Source organism: Coregonus lavaretus (assembly GCF_964263955.1).
Source record: "Coregonus lavaretus genome assembly, chromosome: 22".
In the NCBI taxonomy this organism is placed as follows: domain Eukaryota; kingdom Metazoa; phylum Chordata; class Actinopteri; order Salmoniformes; family Salmonidae; genus Coregonus; species Coregonus lavaretus.
The window spans coordinates 1,024,577-1,044,860 of record NC_140009.1 but is presented as its reverse complement, the minus strand read 5'-3'; the positions used below and the strand labels follow the sequence as shown (position 1 = coordinate 1,044,860).

Genomic DNA, 20,284 nt, shown 5'->3' with positions numbered 1-20,284 from the left:
AGATAACACTGAAATGCTGGTATTTTAGATAACACTGAAATGCTGGTGTTTTAGATAACACTGAAATGCTGGTATTTTAGATAACACTGAAATGCTGGTATTTTAGATAAACACTGAAATGCTGGTATTTTAGATAACACTGAAATGCTGGTATTTTAGATAACTAACACTGAAATGCTGGTGTTTTAGATAACACTGAAATGCTGGTATTTTAGATGCCACTGAAATGCTGGTATTTTAGATAACACTGAAATGCTGGTGTTTTAGATAACACTGAAATGCTGGTATTTTAGATGCACTGAAATGCTGGTATTTTAGATAACACTGAAATGCTGGTATTTTAGATAACACTGAAATGCTGGTATTTTAGATAACACTGAAATGCTGGTGTTTTAGATAACACTGAAATGCTGGTATTTTAGATGCCACTGAAATGCTGGTATTTTAGATAACACTGAAATGCTGGTGTTTTAGATAACACTGAAATGCTGGTATTTTAGATGCCACTGAAATGCTGGTATTTTAGATAACACTGAAATGCTGGTGTTTTAGATAACACTGAAATGCTGGTATTTTAGATGCCACTGAAATGCTGGTATTTTAGATAACACTGAAATGCTGGTGTTTTAGATGTTGCTATTATGTTTGTTGTTACTGCTGCTGTTGTTGTTGTTGTGATAATACTGTAGCTTCCTGATTATTGTTCCTGGTTGGCCAGACAAAATCCTCACTGCTCCAGACTTCAACACGTGTGGTTTTAGAACAGTTCAATAGGGAATATTCCTATAATGGACTTGGACTTGTTGGTTGGAACGGAATATTCCTATAATGGATTTCGACGCGTTGGTTGGAATGGAACATTCCTATAAGGATGCCAGAAACATGATGCATGTTAAGGTGTCAGTGTTTCTCCTAGTGTAGGGCGAGGACAGGGGCTGACTCATAGGTTACACAGGGGAAAGTGAAAATTGCGGTCTACATCATCAAGGAAATGATGTGGCCTGTAAACCAGGAGTTTCCTAACATGTTAGAGTAAAACTAGACCATCAAAGTACTACTTTGGTGAAAGCCACAGGTCTTTAAAAGGAAAGAATTCAACAACCACGTCTCTGTCACTAACAAATACAGTCACAGGTGTTAACTCTACAATGCACTCGAAAAGAAAAGGCACCATGGGAAATATGCAAATTAGGCTCTACATATAGAATTTGTCACATGCATCGAATTCATCCCAGCCCCAGCCCCAGCCCCCAGCACTGCCCCCAGCCCCAGCCCCAGCCCCCAGCCCCCAGCCCCAGCCCCAGCCCCAGCCCCCAGCCCCAGCCCCCAGCCATACACAAGTGTAGACTCCACCGTGAAATGCTTATTTACAAGCCCTTTCCCAACAATGCAGTTAAAAAGTATGACAATTAGCAAATCGATAAAAACAAAATAGTAACACAATAAAATAACAATATTGAGGCTATATACAAGGAGTACCGGTACCGAGTCAGTGTACTGGGGTACGAGGTAGTTGGAGTAATTCATTGAGGTAATATGTACATGTAAGTTTGGTTAGGTGATTGATTTAAGTGTTATGTACATGTAAGCAAAAAGTCTGGGTAGCCATTTGATTAACTGTTCAGCAGTCTTATGGCTTTAGGGTAGAAGCTGTTCAGGAACGTTTTGGTCCCAGACTTGGCGCTCCGGTACAGCTTTCTGTGGGTTGCAGAGAGAACAGACTGTGACTTGGATGGCTGGAGTCTTTGACACCGCCTGGTATAGATCCTGGATGACAGGGAGCTTGGACCCTCTGTAGCACCTTGCGGTCAGATGCCAAGTAGTTGCCATACCAGGCAGTGGTGCAGCCAGTCAAGATGCTCTCAATGGTGCAGCTGTAAAACTTTTTTGAGGATCTGAGGGCCCCATGCCAAATCTTTTCAGCCTCCTGAGGGGGAAGAGGTGTTGTCTTGCCATCTTCACGACTTTGTTGGTGTGTTTGGACCATGATAGGTCCTTAGTGTTGTGGACACCGAGGAACTTAAAGCTCTCAACCGTCTCCATTACAGCCCCATCGATGTGAATGAGGGCGTACTCGGCCTTCCCTTTCCTGTAGTCTACAATCAGCTCCTTTCTCTTGCTGACGTTGAGGGAGAGGTTGCTGTCTCTGACCTCCTCCCTATAGGCTGCCTCATCGTCGTCGGTGATCAGGCCTACCACTGTCCCGTCATTGGCAAAATGAATGATGGTGTTGGAGTCGTATGAGGCCCCCAAGTCGTGGGTGAACAGGGAGTACAGGAGGGGACTGAGCGCGAACCCTTTTGGGGCCCCTGTGTTGAGGATCAGCGTGGCGGATGTGTTTTAGCCTATCCTCACCACCTGGGGGCGGCCCGTCAGGAAGGCCAGTATCCAATTGCAGAGGGAGGTGTTTAGTCCCAGGGTCCTTAGCTTAGTGATGAGCTTTGTGGGCACTATGGTGTTGAAAGCTGAGCTGTAGTCAATGAACAGCATTCTCACGTAGGTGTTCCTTTTGTCCAGATGGGAAAGGGCAGTGTGGAGTGCAATAGAGATTGCGTCATCTGTGGATCACCTGTTTAAGTAAGTGACTGCTACTGTGTTTTACGTATCATTTTTTACGTCCAAAAGGTCTCGTTTAAAGATCTTACTCACATCGGCTATTATCACACAGTCGTCCGGATCAGCTGGTGCTCTCATGCATGGTTCAGTGTTGCTTGCCTCGAAGCGAGCATCGAAGACATTTAGCTCGTCTGGTAGGTTCGCGTCACTGGGCAGCTCGCGGCTGGATTTCCCTTTGTAATCCGTAATAGTTTGCAAGCCCTGCAATATCCGACAAATGTCAGAGCCAGTGTAGTAGGATTCAATCTTAGTCCTGTATTGACACTTTTCCAGTTTGATGGTTCGTCGAAGGGCGTAGCGGGATTTCTTATAAGCGTCCGGATTTGCGTCCCGGTCCTTGAAAGTGGCAGCTTTAGGAGAGCTTGGTATGAGTCTCTGAGTAAAGGTGATCTAAAGGTGATCTAAAGGTGATCTAAAGGTGATCTAAAGGTGATCTAGAGGTGATCTAAAGGTGATCTAAAGGTGATCTAGAGGTGATCTAAAGGTGATCTAGAGGTGATCTAAAGGTGATCTAAAGGTGATCTAAAGGTGATCTAAAGGTGATCTAAAGGTGATCTAGAGATCTAGTTGCACAGGAGACATGCTGGTAGAAATGAGGTAAAATTAGGTCCAACCTTTAGCTCAGTTGCTAGAGCATGGCGCTTGCAACGCCAGGGTTGTGGGTTCGATTCCCACGGGGGACCAGTATGAAAATGTATTCACTCACTAACTGTCAGTCGCTCTAGATAAGAGCGTCTGATAAATGACAAAAATGTAAAATTAGGTACAACGTATTTCAGTTTCTCTGCATTAAAATCCCAGGCCACTAGGAGGCCACTGGGTGACCATTTTGTTGTTTGCTCATGGCCCTATACAGTTCATTGAGTGCTGTCTTAGTGCCAGCGTCGGTCTGTGGTGGTAAATGGACAGCTACAAAAAATATAGATGAAAACTCTCTTGGTAAATAGTGTGACCTACAGCTTATCATGAGGTATTCTAACTCAGGTGAGCAGAAACTCGAGACTTCCCTAATGTTAGAGATCGCGTTGATGTTGACAAAGAGACACCCCCCTGCCGAAGTATAACCAGCTAGATTTATATTTTACATGTCCTTGTTCAGCCACAGGGTTAGTGACAGGGTGGTCGATTAGTGACAGATCATGTTGATAGAATAGTCTTGAACTGAGCTCATTCAGTTTCTTTTCCAGTGATTGCACATTTTCCAATAGAACAGAGGGTAAGGGTGACTTATCAACTCACCGTTGCATTCTCGTTAGGTGTCCCGCAATCCGTCCCCTATAGCGCCGCCTCCTCCTCCTCCGAGTGACGAGGATTTGGGCCTGGTCTGGGATGAGCATTATGTCCTTCACCTCAGATTAATTTAAATAGAAGTACTCATCGAAAACGAGGTTAGTAATTGCTGTTTTGATGTCCAGAAGCTCTTTTCACTCATATGAAACGATGGCTGAAAGTTAGGATAAAAAAACACACAAAATAGCACAATTGGTCAGGAGCCGAAAACGGTGGCCATCCCCTCCGGCACCATCCTCTCCGGCACCATCCTCTCCGGCGCCATCCCCTCCGGCACCATCCTCTCCGGCACCATCCTCTCCGGCGCCATCCCCTCCGGCACCATCCTCTCCAGCGCCATCCCCTCCGGCGCCATCCTCTCCGGCACCATCATCTCCGGCACCATCCTCTCCGGCGCCATCCCCTCCGGCGCCATCCTCTCCGGCACCATCCTCTCCGGCACCATCCTCTCCGGCACCATCCTCTCCGGCACCATCCCCTCCGGCGCCATCCTCTCCAGCGCCATCCCCTCCGGCACCATCCTCTCCGGCACCATCCTCTCCGGCGCCATCCTCTCCGGCACCATCCTCTCCGGCACCATCCTCTCCGGCGCCATCCCCTCCGGCGCCATCCTCTCCGGCACCATCCTCTCCGGCACCATCCTCTCCGGCACCATCCTCTCCGGCGCCATCCTCTCCGGCACCATCCCCTCCGGCGCCATCCTCTCCAGCGCCATCCCCTCCGGCACCATCCTCTCCGGCACCATCCTCTCCGGCACCATCCTCTCCGGCGCCATCCCCTCCGGCGCCATCCCCTCCGGCCCCATCCTCTCCGGCACCATCCTCTCCGGCGCCATCCTCTCCGGCGCCATCCTCTCCGGCGCCATCCTCTCCAGCGCCATCCCCTCCGGCACCATCCTCTCCGGCGCCACTCTCCAGTCACCAAATAGTGTTAAAACTACACCCAAAATGACTGTGTTTTTGTTTAACACTAATAGGAAACTCTAGATCAACACTAGTGTTCAATAGAAATAACACTGTGAGTGTTAACTACCCCATGGTGTTACATTTGAGTAACACTGGCAAGTGTAATGCAATGTTAATTTTTTACACTACAGTGTTACATTAACACTCAAAATAACACTCTTTAAGTGTTGATTTAACACTGCAAAATGTACTGTGCAGGAACTCTCACTCATCTCAAGTTGTGCTTTTCATCAGAGTTACGCCAAAGCAACTTGCACGCAACTGAAGCCACAGGTGTGTCTCATAGCAAGGTAGTCTGTCTGTCTGTTCAGCCATGATGTGATACATTTAAACAGCAGACACTTCAGATGCATTCATTCCTATTCATCCATGTGAAGAAGCAGAAAGGGATCGTAATGTATGTGACTCATTGGAATGAATGAATCATCTGATAAACCAATAATACCAAGGTGTGACTCATATTGGTTTTAGCACAGCTGTGCAGCTGTCATACTGAAGCTTTGCGGTAATAGCCGAGGCCAATCACATGACCCAGGTTAACCATTGACAGCCGAGGCCAAACACCCAGGTTAGCCAATGGATCCGTGCTTCCAGCTCACCAGGAGGAACTCAGCCAGAACACTATCCCTCTCTCCATCTTTCTCTCCACCCCTCTCTCCACCTCTATCTCCATCCCTTTTACCCTTCCTCTCTCCACCCCTCTCTCCATCTCCTCTCTCCACCCCTCTCTCCATCCCTCTCTCCATCTCTCTCTCCACCCCTCTTACCCTTTCTCTCTCCACCCCTCTCTCCATCTCCTCTCTCCATCCCTCTCTCATCCCTCTCTCCATCTCCTCTCTCCATCCCTCTGTCCACCCCTCTCTCCACCTCTCTCTCCACCCCTCTCTCCATCCCTCTCTCCATCTCCTCTCTCTCTCCATCCCTCTCTCCATCTCCTCTCTCTCTCCATCCCTCTCTCTATCTCCTCTCTCCACCTCTCTCTCCATCCCCCTCTCCACCCCTCTTACCCTTCCTCTGTCCACCCCTCTCTCCATCCCTCTCTCCATCTCCTCTCTCCACCTCTCTTTCCATCCCTCTCTCCATCTCCTCTCTCCACCTCTCTCTCCATCTCCTCTCTCCATCCCGCTCTCCATCTCCTCTTTCCACCTCTCTCTCCATCCCTCTCTCCATCTCCTCTCTCCACCTCTCTCTCCACCCCTCTCTCCATCTCCTCTCTCCACCTCTCTCTCCATCTCCTCTCTCCATCGTGCTCTCCATCTCCTCTCTCCACCTCTCTCTCCATCCCTCTCTCCATCCCTCTCTCCATCTCCTCTCTCCACCTCTCTCTCCATCCCTCTCTCCATCTCCTCTCTCCACCTCTCTCTCCACCCCTCTCTCCATCTCCTCTCTCCACCTCTCTCTCCATCTCCTCTCTCCATCGTGCTCTCCATCTCCTCTCTCCACCTCTCTCTCCATCCCTCTCTCCATCCCTCTCTCCATCTCCTCTCTCCACCTCTCTCTCCATTCCTCTCTCCATCTCCTCTCTCCACCCCTCTCTCCATCCCTCTCTCCATCTCCTCTCTCCACCTCTCTTTCCATCCCTCTCTCCATCTCCTCTCTCCACCTCTCTCTCCATCTCCTCTCTCCATCTCCTCTCTCCACCTCTCTCTCCATCTCCTCTCTCCATCGTGCTCTCCATCTCCTCTCTCCACCTCTCTCTCCATCCCTCTCTCCATCCCTCTCTCCATCTCCTCTCTCCACCTCTCTCTCCATTCCTCTCTCCATCTCCTCTCTCCACCCCTCTCTCCATCCCTCTCTCATCTCCTCTCTCCACCTCTCTTTCCATCCCTCTCTCCATCTCCTCTCTCCACCTCTCTCTCCATCTCCTCTCTCCATCCCGCTCTCCATCTCCTCTTTCCACCTCTCTCTCCATCCCTACTCCATCTCCTCTCTCCACGTCTCTCTCCATCCCTCTCTCCATCTCCTCTCTCCACCCCTCTCTCCATCCCTCTCTCCATCTCCTCTCTCCACCTCTCTTTCCATCCCTCTCTCCATCTCCTCTCTCCACCTCTCTCTCCATCTCCTCTCTCCATCCCGCTCTCCATCTCCTCTCTCCACTTCTCTCTCCATCCCTCTCTCCATCTCCTCTCTCCACCTCTCTCTCCATCCCTCTCGCCATCTCTCTCCTGTCCCGCCTCAGGATGCTAGGTTCTCACCAGTAGAGCGGAGTTATAGTCAGAGCCGAGCCAGAACTCCTCTCTCCCACAGTGGCCTGAGCCAGCTACAAGCCAGAAGTCTAACTGCTTGTCAGTCTGAATGACAAAGACATAAAAATTGAGGTGGAAAACATGTTCATCCTGTGTTCAAGGACGGCCCTCCCACGTGTGTCTGGGGCTGGGGCTGGGGTCTGGGGCTGGGGCTGGGGCTGGGATGTAAGGCTGGGGCTTATGGCTGGGGCTGGGGGCTGGGGCTTGGGTGTAGGACTGGGGCTGGGGTGTAAGGCTGGGGCTTATGGCTGGGGCTGGGGGCTGGGGCTGTGGCTGGGATGTAAGGCTGGGGCTGGGATGTAAGGCTGGGGCTGGGGGCTGGGGCTGGGATGTATGGCTGGGGCTGGGGGCTGGGGCTTGGGTGTAGGACTGGGGCTGGGGTGTATGGCTGGGGCTGGGGTGTAAGGCTGGGGCTGGGTCTAAGGCTGGGGTGTATGGCTGGGGCTGGGGTGTATGGCTGGGGCTGGGGTTTATGGTTGGGGCTGGGGTGTAAGGCTGGGGCTGGGTCTAAGGCTGGGGTGTATGGCTGGGGCTGGGGTGTATGGCTGGGGCTGGGGTGTATGGCTGGGGCTGGGGTGTAAGGCTGGGGCTGGGTCTAAGGCTGGGGTGTATGGCTGGGGCTGGGGTGTATGGCTGGGGCTGGGGTTTATGGTTGGGGTGTATGGCTGGGGCTGGGTGTATGGCTGGGGCTTGGTGTAAGGCTGGGGTGTATGGCTGGGGCTGGGGTGTATGGCTGGGGCTGGGGTGTAAGGCTGGGGCTGGGTCTAAGGCTGGGGTGTATGGCTGGGGCTGGGGTGTATGGCTGGGGCTGGGGTGTATGGCTGGGGCTAGGTGTATGGCTGGGGCTGGGGTGTATGACTGGTGCTGGGGTTTATGGCTGTCCCGTATACGGGACGGTTGAGCTAATGTGCGCTAATGTGATTAGCATGACTGTTGTAAGTAACAGCAAACTTTCCAGGACATAGACATGTCTTATATGGGCAGAAAGCTTACATTCTTGTTAATCTAACTGCAATGTCCAATTTACAATAGCTATTACAGTGAAAAAATACCATGCTATTGTTTGAGGAGAGTGCACAACAACAAAAAACTTTTCACGGCAACTGGTTTGATACATTCACCTCTGAAGGTAAATAATACACTTACATTCAGTAATCTTGCTCTGATTTGTCATCCTAAGTGTCCCAGAGATCAAATGTAGCATAGTTTTGTTTGATAAAATCTATTTTTAGATTCAAATGTAGGAACTGGGTTCTACAGTTTGAACCCCTGCTGTCTCTGGCTCCACACCCACCCCGCCCGGCCATCTAGATGTGTGAAAGTTAGTGCATAAGTTAATGATCCATCATGTATGACATTCCTTACATTTTGTATTACCATATCATTTTTGTATGTTCTCTGTAGCTATGTACTTGAAAATGTGTCAATTGACCAATTCGGCACATTTGGGCAGACTTGATACAAAATAATCCAGTATTGCAATGCTTCACTGGATCAATCTGAAACTGCTGCCATCTAGTGGCCAAACTCTAAATTGCACCTAAACTGCATTATTATATTGTGGCCTTTTTCTTGCATTTCAAAATGATGGAACAAAACAAAACAATATAAATGCATGTTTTTTAGTTTGTATTATCTTTTACCAGATCTAATGTGTTATGTTCTCCTACCTTAATTTCACATTTCCACAAACTTTAAAGTGTTTCCTTTCAAATGGTATCAAGAATATGCATACCATGCCTCAGGTCCTGAGCTACAGGCAGTTAGATTTGGGTACGTCATTTTAGGCGAAAATTGAAAAAAAGGGTCCGATCCTTAAGAGGTTAACACCATCAGGCTATTAAGACTCTAGAGCAGAGAGGTAGAGCACCGCAGGGAGGAGAGAGGTAGAGCGGGAGAGGAGGAAGCGAGAGCCAGGAGTATAGGAGAGAGAAGAGGAGAGGGGGAAGAGGGAGGGAGAGAGAGGAGGAGAGGGAGGGAGCAGGAGAGCTGCTGAACACTAAGGATCCAGAGATCCCAGGGTGAATGCGAGTGTGGAAGAGGTGAAACAATTATTGCTGTCTATCAATAATGATAAACCACCTGGTACTGTCAACTTGGATGGAAAATGACTGAGGTTGGTAGCAGACTATATTGCCACTCCTATTTGCCATCTCTTCAATCTAAGCCTACATGAAAGTGTGTGCCCTCAGGCCTGGAGGGAAGCTAAAGTCATTCCGCTACCCAAAAATAGCGAAGCACCCTTTACTGGTTCAAACAGCTTGCTACCGACCCTTAGTAAACATTTGGAAAAAATGGTGTTTGACCAGATACAATGCTATTTCACAGTAAACAAATTAACAACAGACGTTCAGCACGCTAATAGATAAGGGCACTCAACATGTATGGCACAAATGACTGAAGGTTGGCTGAAATAAATGTATTATAAAAAGATTGTGGGAGCTGTACTGTTAGACGTCAGCGCAGCTTTTGACAATATCGATCATAATCTGCTACTGAAAAAACATATTTGTTATGGCTTTACATCCGTTGCCATATCATGGATTGAGAGCTACCTATCTAACATAATACAGACAGTTTTCTTTGCCTCTCCAATGTAATGTAATGTAGAGTGTGGTATACCTCAAGGCAGCTGTTTTGGTCCTGTTTTCTATTTTTACTAAAAACCTGTGTGTCTATGTATGCTGATAACTCAACATTATACAGTTGAAGTCGGAAGTTAACATACACCTTAGCCAAATACATTTAAACTCAGTTTTTCACAATTCCTGACATTTAATCCTAGTAAAAATTCCCTGTCTTAGGTCAGTTAGGATCACCACTTTATTTTGAGAATGTGAAATGTCAGAATAATAGTAGAGAGAATGATTTATTTCAGCTTTTATTTCTTTCATCACATTCCCAGTGGGTCAGAAGTTTACATACGCTCAATTAATATTTGGTAGCATTGCCTTTAAATTATTTAACTTGGATCAAACATTTTGGGTAGCCTTCCACAAGCTTCCCACAATAAGTTGGGTGAATTCTGGCCCATTCCTCCTGACAGAGCTGGTGTAACTGAGTTAGGTTTGTAGGTCTCCTTGCTCGCACACACTTTTTCAGTTCTGCCCACACATTTTCTATAGGATTGAGGTCAGGGCTTTGTGATGGCCACTCCAATACCTTGACTTTGTTGTCCTTAAGCCATTTTGCCACAACTTTGGAAGTATGCTTGGGGTCATTGTCCATTTGGAAGACCCATTTGCGACCAAGCTTTAACTACCTGACTAATGTCTTGATATATCCACATAATTTTCCTTCCTCATGATGCCATGACATCATTTTCTGGAATTTTCCAAGCTGTTTAAAGGCACAGTCAACTTAGTGTATGTAAACTTCTGACCCACTGGAATTGTAATACAGTGAATTATAAGTGAAATAATCTGTCTGTAAACAATTGTTGGAAAAATGACTTGCCAAAACTATAGTTTGTTAAGAAGAAATTTGTGGAGTGGTTGAAAAACGAGTTTTAATGACACCAACCTAAGTGAATGTAAACTTCCGACGTCAACTGTACATGCTTGTTACCACAGCAACTGAAATCACTGCAACTCTTAACAAAGAGCTGCAGTTCATTTTAGAATTGGTGGCTAGTAATAAGATAACCCTACATTTATATAAAAAACTAAAACATTGTATTTGGGACAAATCACTCGCTAAACCCTAAACCTAAACTAATTGAGGAGCCTAAACTACTTGGTGTAGATTGCAAACTGACATGGTCAAAACATACATTATTATTAAAACATGTTTTATTAATGATGTTTTACTATTGTTTTGTTGGGATGTGTTGTTTTGTTCCCGTTTCGACCCCAGGAAGAGTAGAGGCTGCCTTGGCACCAGCTAATGTGGATCCATAATAAACCCCAGGAAGAGTAGAGGCTGCCTTGGCACCAGCTAATGTGGATCCATAATAAACCCCAGGAAGAGTAGAGGCTGCCTTGGCACCAGCTAATGTGGATCCATAATAAACCCCAGGAAGAGTAGAGGCTGCCTTGGCACCAGCTAATGGGGATCCATAATAAACCTCAGGAAGAGTAGAGGCTGCCTTGGCACCAGCTAATGTGGATCCTAATATAATACTAATGCTTCTTGGCTTCAGCTCAGCATGGTTTTGGCACAAGCTCAGGGCACTAAGGCAGTTGTTCTGTAGCAGGGTCGATTTCAGTAGTAAGTAAACCTTGTCCGAGCCAAAACCTGTTCCTCTTCTGTAGTGAGGCAGCTTGGTGTACAAGTACACCCCCTGGACAGGACACTAGTCTATCTCCTGTTTCTGTAGTGAGGCAGCTTGATGTACAGAACACCCCCGGTAATAACCTCAGGTCTGGGCTATGATGCTGTACATAGCAGTAATAACCTCAGGTCTGGGCTATGATGCTGTACATAGCTGTAATAACCTCAGGTCTGGGCTATGATGCTGTACATAGCAGTAATAACCTCAGGTCTTGGCTATGATGCTGTACATAGCAGTAATAACCTCAGGTCTGGGCTATGATGCTGTACATAGCAGTAATAACCTCAGGTCTTGGCTATGATGCTGTTCATAGCAGTAATAACCTCAGGTCTGGGCTATGATGCTGTACATAACTGTAATAACCTCAGGTCTGGGCTATGATGCTGTACATAGCAGTAATAACCTCAGGTCTTGGCTATGATGCTGTACATAACTGTAATAACCTCAGGTCTGGGCTATGATGCTGTACATAGCAGTAATAACCTCAGGTCTTGGCTATGATGCTGTTCATAGCAGTAATAACCTCAGGTCTGGGCTATGATGCTGTACATAGCAGTAATAACCTCAGGTCTTGGCTATGATGCTGTTCATAGCAGTAATAACCTCAGGTCTGGGCTATGATGCTGTACATAGCTGTAATAACCTCAGGTCTGGGCTATGATGCTGTTCATAGCAGTAATAACCTCAGGTCTGGGCTATGATGCTGTACATAACTGTAATAACCTCAGGTCTGGGCTATGATGCTGTACATAGCAGTAATAACCTCAGGTCTTGGCTATGATGCTGTACATAACTGTAATAACCTCAGGTCTGGGCTATGATGCTGTACATAGCAGTAATAACCTCAGGTCTTGGCTATGATGCTGTTCATAGCAGTAATAACCTCAGGTCTGGGCTATGATGCTGTACATAGCAGTAATAACCTCAGGTCTTGGCTATGATGCTGTTCATAGCAGTAATAACCTCAGGTCTGGGCTATGATGCTGTACATAGCTGTAATAACCTCAGGTCATGTGTTCCAAATGGCACACTATTCCTTTAATAGTGCACTACCTTTGACTAGGGCCCACAGGACTCTGTATGGGGAACAGGGTTCCATCTAGGACGTAGAAGCAGACTCTTGGCTTTGATGCCAACTCTCTCTCTTGGCTTTGATTCCAACTCTCTCTCTTGGCATTGATACCAACTCTCTCTCTTGGCAGTAACACAACATTCTACTTAGTGACGTGGATGTCGATTAAGGCATTCCCCCGCACCTCTCTGATTCAGAGGGGTTGGGTTAAATGCAGAAGACACATTTCAGTTGAACGCGTTCAGTTGTACAACTGACTAGGTATCCCCCTTTCCTTTCCATTGCTACAGTTATTGGACCTGACAATGTTAATATTATTTGATCACCTCACACTGTTAAACATTACCTTCTGGAAGGAACTTCTTAGGTGGAACAGTATAAGTGGTACTGTCTACATTGAGAAGACATATAAACTAGCGTTGTCATGAACAAAATGTAGAATACACAACAACAAGCAGTTTATGTTGACTACCTATCTTTCTCTGGAATGCAAATGTCTGAGTCTATAAGTCTCTGTCTGAGTCTGAAATTGCACCCTATACCCCCTTACCCTATACCCTATACCCTATACCCTTTACCCTATACCCTATACCCTATACACTATACCCTATACCCTATACCCTTTACCCTTTACCCTTTACCCTTTACCCTTTACCCTTTACCCTTTACCCTATACCCTTTACCCTATACCCTATACCCTATACCCTATACCCTATACCCTATACCCTTTACCCTTTACCCTTTACCCTATACCCTTTACCCTATACCCTATACCCTATACCCTATACCCTATACCCTATACCCTTTACCCTATACCCTTAACCCTATACCCTTTACGCTATACCCTTTACCCTATACGTTTTACCCTTTACCCTATACCCTATACCCTATACCCTATACCCTATACCCTATACCAGGGTTCTTCAATTCCGGTCCTGGAGGGCCGAAACACCTCTGTTTTTCATCCTCTCCTTCTAATCAGGGGCTAATTCAGACCAGGGACACCAGGTGAGTGCAATTAACTACCAGGTAGAAATAAAAAACAGAAGTGTTTCGGCCCTCCAGGACCGGAATTGAAGAACCCTGCCCTATACCCTTAACCCTATACCCTTTACCCTCTAACCTTTACCCTATACCCTATACCCTATACCCTTTACCCTATACCCTTTACCCTTTACCCTTTACCCTTTACCCTTTACCCTTTACCCTTTACCCTATACCCTTTACCCTATACCCTATACCCTATACCCTTTACCCTATACCCTTTACCCTTTACCCTTTACCCTTTACCCTATACCCTATACCCTATACCCTATAGCCTATACCCTTTACCCTTTACCCTTTACCCTATATCCATTACCCTATACCCTATACCCTATACCCTATACCTTATACCCTTTACCCTTTACCCTTTACCCTATACCCTATACCCTTTACCCTATACCCTATACCCTATACCCTATACCCTTTACCCTTTACCCTTTACCCTATACCCTTTACCCTTTACCCTATACCCTATACCCTTTACCCTTTACCCTTTACCCTATACCCTATACCCTTTACCCTATACCCTATACCCTATACCCTATACCCTATACCCTATACCCTATACCCTATACCCTATAACCTATACCCTTTACCCTTTACCCTATACCCTTTACCCTTTACCCTTTACCCTTGTCACGGTGTTAGAAATGGTGAGGTGTGGAATCAGGCGCAGAAGCAGATGTACAGTCCAACAAGACTTTACTAGCGAGTGCAAAATAATCCAAAAAACGGCCAGAGGCCAACAGACGCACACAGGCGTCAAAACGAGCGCACAAACACAGGGCGCAAAAACTCTCCTCAACCGAGGAGGAAGTAAATCGTAACTGGCGTACCGAAACACTGGTAACGCACCAACACCTGACACGAAACAATTACACACAACACTACACTAACAACAAGGAAACTAAATAGGGTGCTTAATGAGACATAACACAAGACAGGTGTGGCTAACAGACAAAACTAATCAAACAGGAAACATAGAACATGCAACGGTGGCAGCTAGAATTCCGGAGACGACGAACGCCGAAACCTGCCCGAACAAGGGAGAGAGGCAGCCTCGGCCGAAACCGTGACAGTACCCCCCCCTTGACGCGCGGCTCCAGACGTGCGCCGACTCCGGCCTTGGGGACGACCCGGAGGACGTGGAGCAGGGCGCGTCGGATACCCCCGATGGAATTCCGTCAGGAGCGACGGGTCCAAAATGTCTCTCCTCGGCACCCAGCACCGCTCCTCCGGACCGTACCCCTCCCACTCCACTAGATACTGAAGACCCCCCATCCGACGTCTCGAATCCAAGATGGACCTCACGGAGTACGCCGGTGCCCCCTCGATGTCCAATGGGGGCGGGGGAGTCTCCCCTATCTCATTTTCTTGGAGCGGGCCCGCTACCACCGGCCTGAGAAGGGACACATGGAACGAGGGGTTAATACACTTATACTCCACAGGTAGCTGTAATCTATAACATACCTCGTTCAACCTTCTCAGGACTTTAAATGGCCCTACAAACCGCCGACCCAGTTTCCGACAGGGCAGGCGGAGGGGCAGGTTTCTGGTAGAGAGCCAGACTCGATCACCAGGTGCGTACACCGGTCCCTCACTGCGGTGGAGATCAGCGCTCGCCTTCTGACGTCGGAGGGCCCGCTGCAGGTGGACGTGTGCAGCGTTCCAAGTCTCCTCCGAGCGCCGCGCCCACTCATCCACCGCAGGAGCCTCGATCTGGCTCTGCTGCCAGGGTGCCAGAACCGGCTGGTAACCTAACACACATTGAAATGGAGTCAGGTTAGTGGAGGAATGGCGTAGGGAATTCTGGGCCATCTCGGCCCAGGGAACGTACCTTGACCACTGTTCCGGCCGGTCCCGGCAGTATGTTCTGAGAAACCTACCCACATCCTGGTTTACGCGTTCCACCTGCCCATTACTATCCGGGTGGTACCCCGAGGTGAGGCTCACCGAGACCCCCAACCGCTCCATAAACGCTCTCCAGACTCTGGAGGTGAATTGGGGACCCCGATCAGCCACAATGTCCTCGGGTACCCCGTAGTGCCGGAACACATGGGTGAACAGTGCCTCGGCAGTTTGTAGGGCAGTAGGAAGACCCGGCATGGGGAGCAAACGACAGGCCTTAGAGAACCGGTCCACAACGACCAGGATGGTAGTATTACCTTGGGAGAGGGGAAGGTCTGTTATAAAGTCCACAGAGAGGTGGGACCATGGTCGTTGTGGAACGGGCAGGGGTAGCAACTTACCCCTAGGCAGATGTCTAGGCGCCTTACACTGGGCGCACACCGAGCAGGAGGAAACATAAACCCTCACATCCCTTGCCAACGTGGGCCACCAGTACTTGGCACTAAGACAGTGCACTGTCCGGCCGATACCCGGATGTCCAGAGGAGGGTGACGTGTGAGCCCAATAGATCAATCGATCCCGAACCTCGAGCGGAACGTACTTCCGACCCTCCGGGCACTGCGGTGGACTAGGGTCGGTGCGCAATGCCCGCTCGAGTTCAGCATCGACCTCCCACACTACCGGTGCCACCAGACACGACTCAGGCAGTATGGGAGTGGGCTCCACGGACCTCTCCTCCGTGTCATACCGCCGGGACAGCGCATCTGCCTTACCATTCTGTGACCCAGGGATGTACGTGATCTTAAAAGTGAACCTGGTCAAGAACATACTCCATCTTGCCTGGCGAGGGTTCAGCCTCCTCGCCGCCCGGATGTACTCCAGGTTACGGTGGTCCGTCAAAATGAGGAAAGGGTGTTGAGCCCCCTCAAGCCAGTGCCTCCACACCTTTAGAGCCTGTACCACGGCTAACAGCTCCCTGTCCCCTACGTCATAGTTCCGCTCCGCCGGACTGAGCTTCTTAGAATAAAAAGCACAGGGGCGGAGTTTAGGTGGCGCGCCAGACCTTTGTGAAAGCACGGCTCCTAAACCGGCCTCTGACGCGTCCACCTCTACCTGGAACGGCAAAGAGGGATCCGGATGCGCCAGCACCGGGGCCGAGGTAAACAGGTCCTTCAGCCTCCCAAACGCCCTGTCCGCCTCGGCCGACCACTGCAGACGCACCGGACCCCCCTTCAAAAGAGACGTGATGGGAGCTGCCACCTGTCCAAAACCCCGGATAAACCTCCTGTAGTAATTTGCAAACCCCAAAAACTGCTGCACCTCCTTCACAGTGGTTGGTGTTTGCCAATTACGCACGGCCGACACCCGGTCTACCTCCATCTTCACCCCTGACGCAGACAACTGATAACCCAAAAAGGAGACCGACTCCTGGAAAAACAGACACTTCTCTGCCTTCACATACAGGTCGTGCTCCACCAGCCTCCGCAACACTCTACGCACCAGGGCCACATGCTCGACACGGGTAGGCGACTACACGAGAATGTCATCAATGTACACAACCACCCCCTGCCCCTGCATGTCCCTGAAGATCTCATCCACGAATGATTGGAAAACTGACGGAGCGTTCATCAACCCGTATGGCATGACCAGATACTCGTAATGGCCCGAGGTGGTACTAAAGGCTGTCTTCCATTCATCACCCTCCCTGATGCGCACCAAGTTGTACGCGCTCCTGAGATCTAATTTAGTGAAGAAACGCGCCCCATGCAACGACTCAGTCATGGTCGCAATCAGCGGGAGTGGATAACTGTACTTCACCGTAATCTGATTGAGACCACGGTAATCGATGCACGGGCGCAAACCACCATCCTTTTTCTTCACAAAAAAGAAACTCGAGGACGCAGGGGAAGTGGAAGGCCGTATGTATCCTTGTCTCAGAGATTCGTCTATGTAAATCTCCATTGCTTTCTTCTCCTCCTGAGACAGAGGATACACATGGCTCCGTGGGAGCGCAGCTCCTGCCTGGAGGTCTATCGCACAATCTCCCTGCCTATGGGGTGGCAACCGCGTCGCCCTCGCCTTACTAAACGCAATAGCCAAATCCCCATACTCAGGGGGAACGTGCAATGCGGGCACCTGGTTTGGACTCTCCACCGAGGTAGCCCCTACGGAAACGCCCAAACATCTACCCACACACTGAGCAGACCACTCCATCAGAGCCCTCTCCTGCCACGAAATAGCTGGGTTATGGGTACTCAACCAGGGCATGCCCAGCACCACCGGATACGCAGGAGAATCAATCAGGAACAGCTGAATCATCTCCTGATGATCCCCCTGCGCACACATCCTAAGTGGCGCCGTGACCTCCCTGATTAAGCCCGTACCCAACGGACGACTATCTAGGGCATGAACGGGGAAAGGAACATCAACAGAAACAAGGGGAATCCCTAACGCTAAACAAAACTTTTTATCAATAAAATTCCCAGCCGCGCCTGAATCTACCAGCGCCTTATGCTGGGAATGAGGTGCTACCTGTGGAAAACGCACAGGCATCCAAAAATGGGCAACAGTGAGCTCTGGGTGAGTGGGGCGCCTACTCACCTGGAGGGAATCCCCAGTGCGGGACCTGTCGTCATCCTCCCTAGGAGGCCATCCCCAGCACCTAGCCGCGGTGTGTCCTCCCCGACCACAGTTGGTGCAGTGGATGGACCCCCTAACCAACCGACTCCTCCTCTCTCTAGCGCCAGCGCCCCCGAGCTCCATAGGACACGGCTCGGAGGCGCTGGAGGGTGAAATGGACGGACCCCCCTCAGGACGTCCGCGGGTGGCCAATAGGTTATCCAGCCTGATGGACATGTCGACCAGCTGGTCGAACGAGAGACTGGTGTCCCTACAAGCCAGCTCCCGACGGACGTCCTCTCGTAGGCTACATCTGTATAGATCGACGAGGGCCCGCTCATTCCACCCTGCATCTGCCGCTAGAGTACGGAATTCGAGAGCGAATTCTTGGGCACTCCTCCTCCCCTGCCGGAGGAAGACCAGACGCTCCCCCGCCGCTTTCCCCTCCGGGGAATGGTCAAACACCGCCTTGAAGCGGCGGGAGAACTCGTTGTAGGTGATAGTCTCGGCGTCGATCTTCCTCCACTCCGCGTTGGCCCACTCCAACGCCTTCCCGGACAGGCAGGAGATCAGGGCGGACACGCTCTCATGCCCCGAGGGTGCCGGGTGTACGGTGGCCAGGTACAGCTCCACCTGGAGGAGGAATCCCTGACACCCAGCCGCGGTTCCGTCGTAGGCCCTCGGGAGAGAGAGTCGGATTCCTCGGGGTTCTGGCGCTGGAATGGGCGGACTGGCCGATGGTGCTGGCAGGGAGGGAGGTGGTGGAGGCGCTCCCCAGCCTCGGAGCGTGGTGATCACCTCCTGCAGGGCGGTCCCCATCTGCTGTATCTGGTCCTGTTGTTCCCGAACCTGGACCTCCAGTCTCGTCGGGGCTGCTTCGGCTCCTGCTGATTCCATGTCACGGGTGTGTAATTCTGTCACGGTGTTAGAAATGGTGAGGTGTGGAATCAGGCGCAGAAGCAGATGTACAGTCCAACAAGACTTTACTAGCGAGTGCAAAATAATCCAAAAAACGGCCAGAGGCCAACAGACGCACACAGGCGTCAAAACGAGCGCACAAACACAGGGCGCAAAAACTCTCCTCAACCGAGGAGGAAGTAAATCGTAACTGGCGTACCGAAACACTGGTAACGCACCAACACCTGACACGAAACAATTACACACAACACTACACTAACAACAAGGAAACTAAATAGGGTGCTTAATGAGACATAACACAAGACAGGTGTGGCTAACAGACAAAACTAATCAAACAGGAAACATAGAACATGCAACGGTGGCAGCTAGAATTCCGGAGACGACGAACGCCGAAACCTGCCCGAACAAGGGAGAGAGGCAGCCTCGGCCGAAACCGTGACAACCCTTTACCCTTTACCCTATACCCTATACCCTATACCCTATACCCTTTACCCTTTACCCTATACCCTTTAACCTTTACCCTTTACCCTTTACCCTTTACCCTTTACCCTATACCCTATACCCTATACCCTATACCCTATACCGTTTACCCTTTACCCTATATCCTATACCCTATGCCATGCCAGTGTTAGGGAATATGCCAATATGCCAAACCACGTTTTGAAAATTATACTGATATATAGCCTGTACCCAGCCCCATTTCCCCCTGCCGGCCAGTGAGCTGATTAGGAGGCTCGTCAGAGGTGCTGCCCACTTCAGAAATAGGAAAGGAGCAGAGAAAACTGTTACATTTTCAACATCCCAGATAATGAGCTATTTTCTCACCTTCTTTTTCTCACTGAGGTCAATGGTGCGTGAAGATTTCCCACAGGGTTGAATCCTCAGGGTAAAGTTTACAGATCAAATGGTGTAGTTGTGGCGGGTCATATCATAACTCGTTGGTAACTCATTAACGGCCCTCCTCCACGTCACAGAGCTGGTCGTACTGGTCTATAACGCACACGAAGGGTCTATGTATGAATTCTATGCAGTCAATGTACTGTGTTTTAATTTTCCAATTCATAAAGCATAAATAAAGCACCTATAAATATTTTATAAACATCCTTCACTTAAACGTTAAATAAAACGGACAGAACACAGAATTGAAATATTAACATTTTATTTCAATTTTCCTGAGGTTGCTAGCACAGAAAACGAGTGCTGAGGACTTGGCCGAATAATCCTATTAGCTAGTAGCTAGTAGCTATTGACTTCAGCAAAATATTAATATTCAAATCATGTAAATGCAGTTCCCCATTTCAGACTCATAGCAATAACTATTTTAGTGAGTACAACGTAGTAGTACAGGCTGTTGTGGTCCTCTGTAGCTCAGCTGGTAGAGCACGGCGCTTGT

General features: G+C 49.2%; 1 protein-coding gene across 1 annotated transcript in view; it reads left to right on the top strand.

The window, feature by feature from the left end:
• The window catches only part of LOC311149371 (nerve growth factor-like), an 89,684-nt gene that overhangs the window by 20,678 nt on the left and 48,722 nt on the right, over positions 1 to 20,284 (top strand). The window lies entirely within an intron of this gene.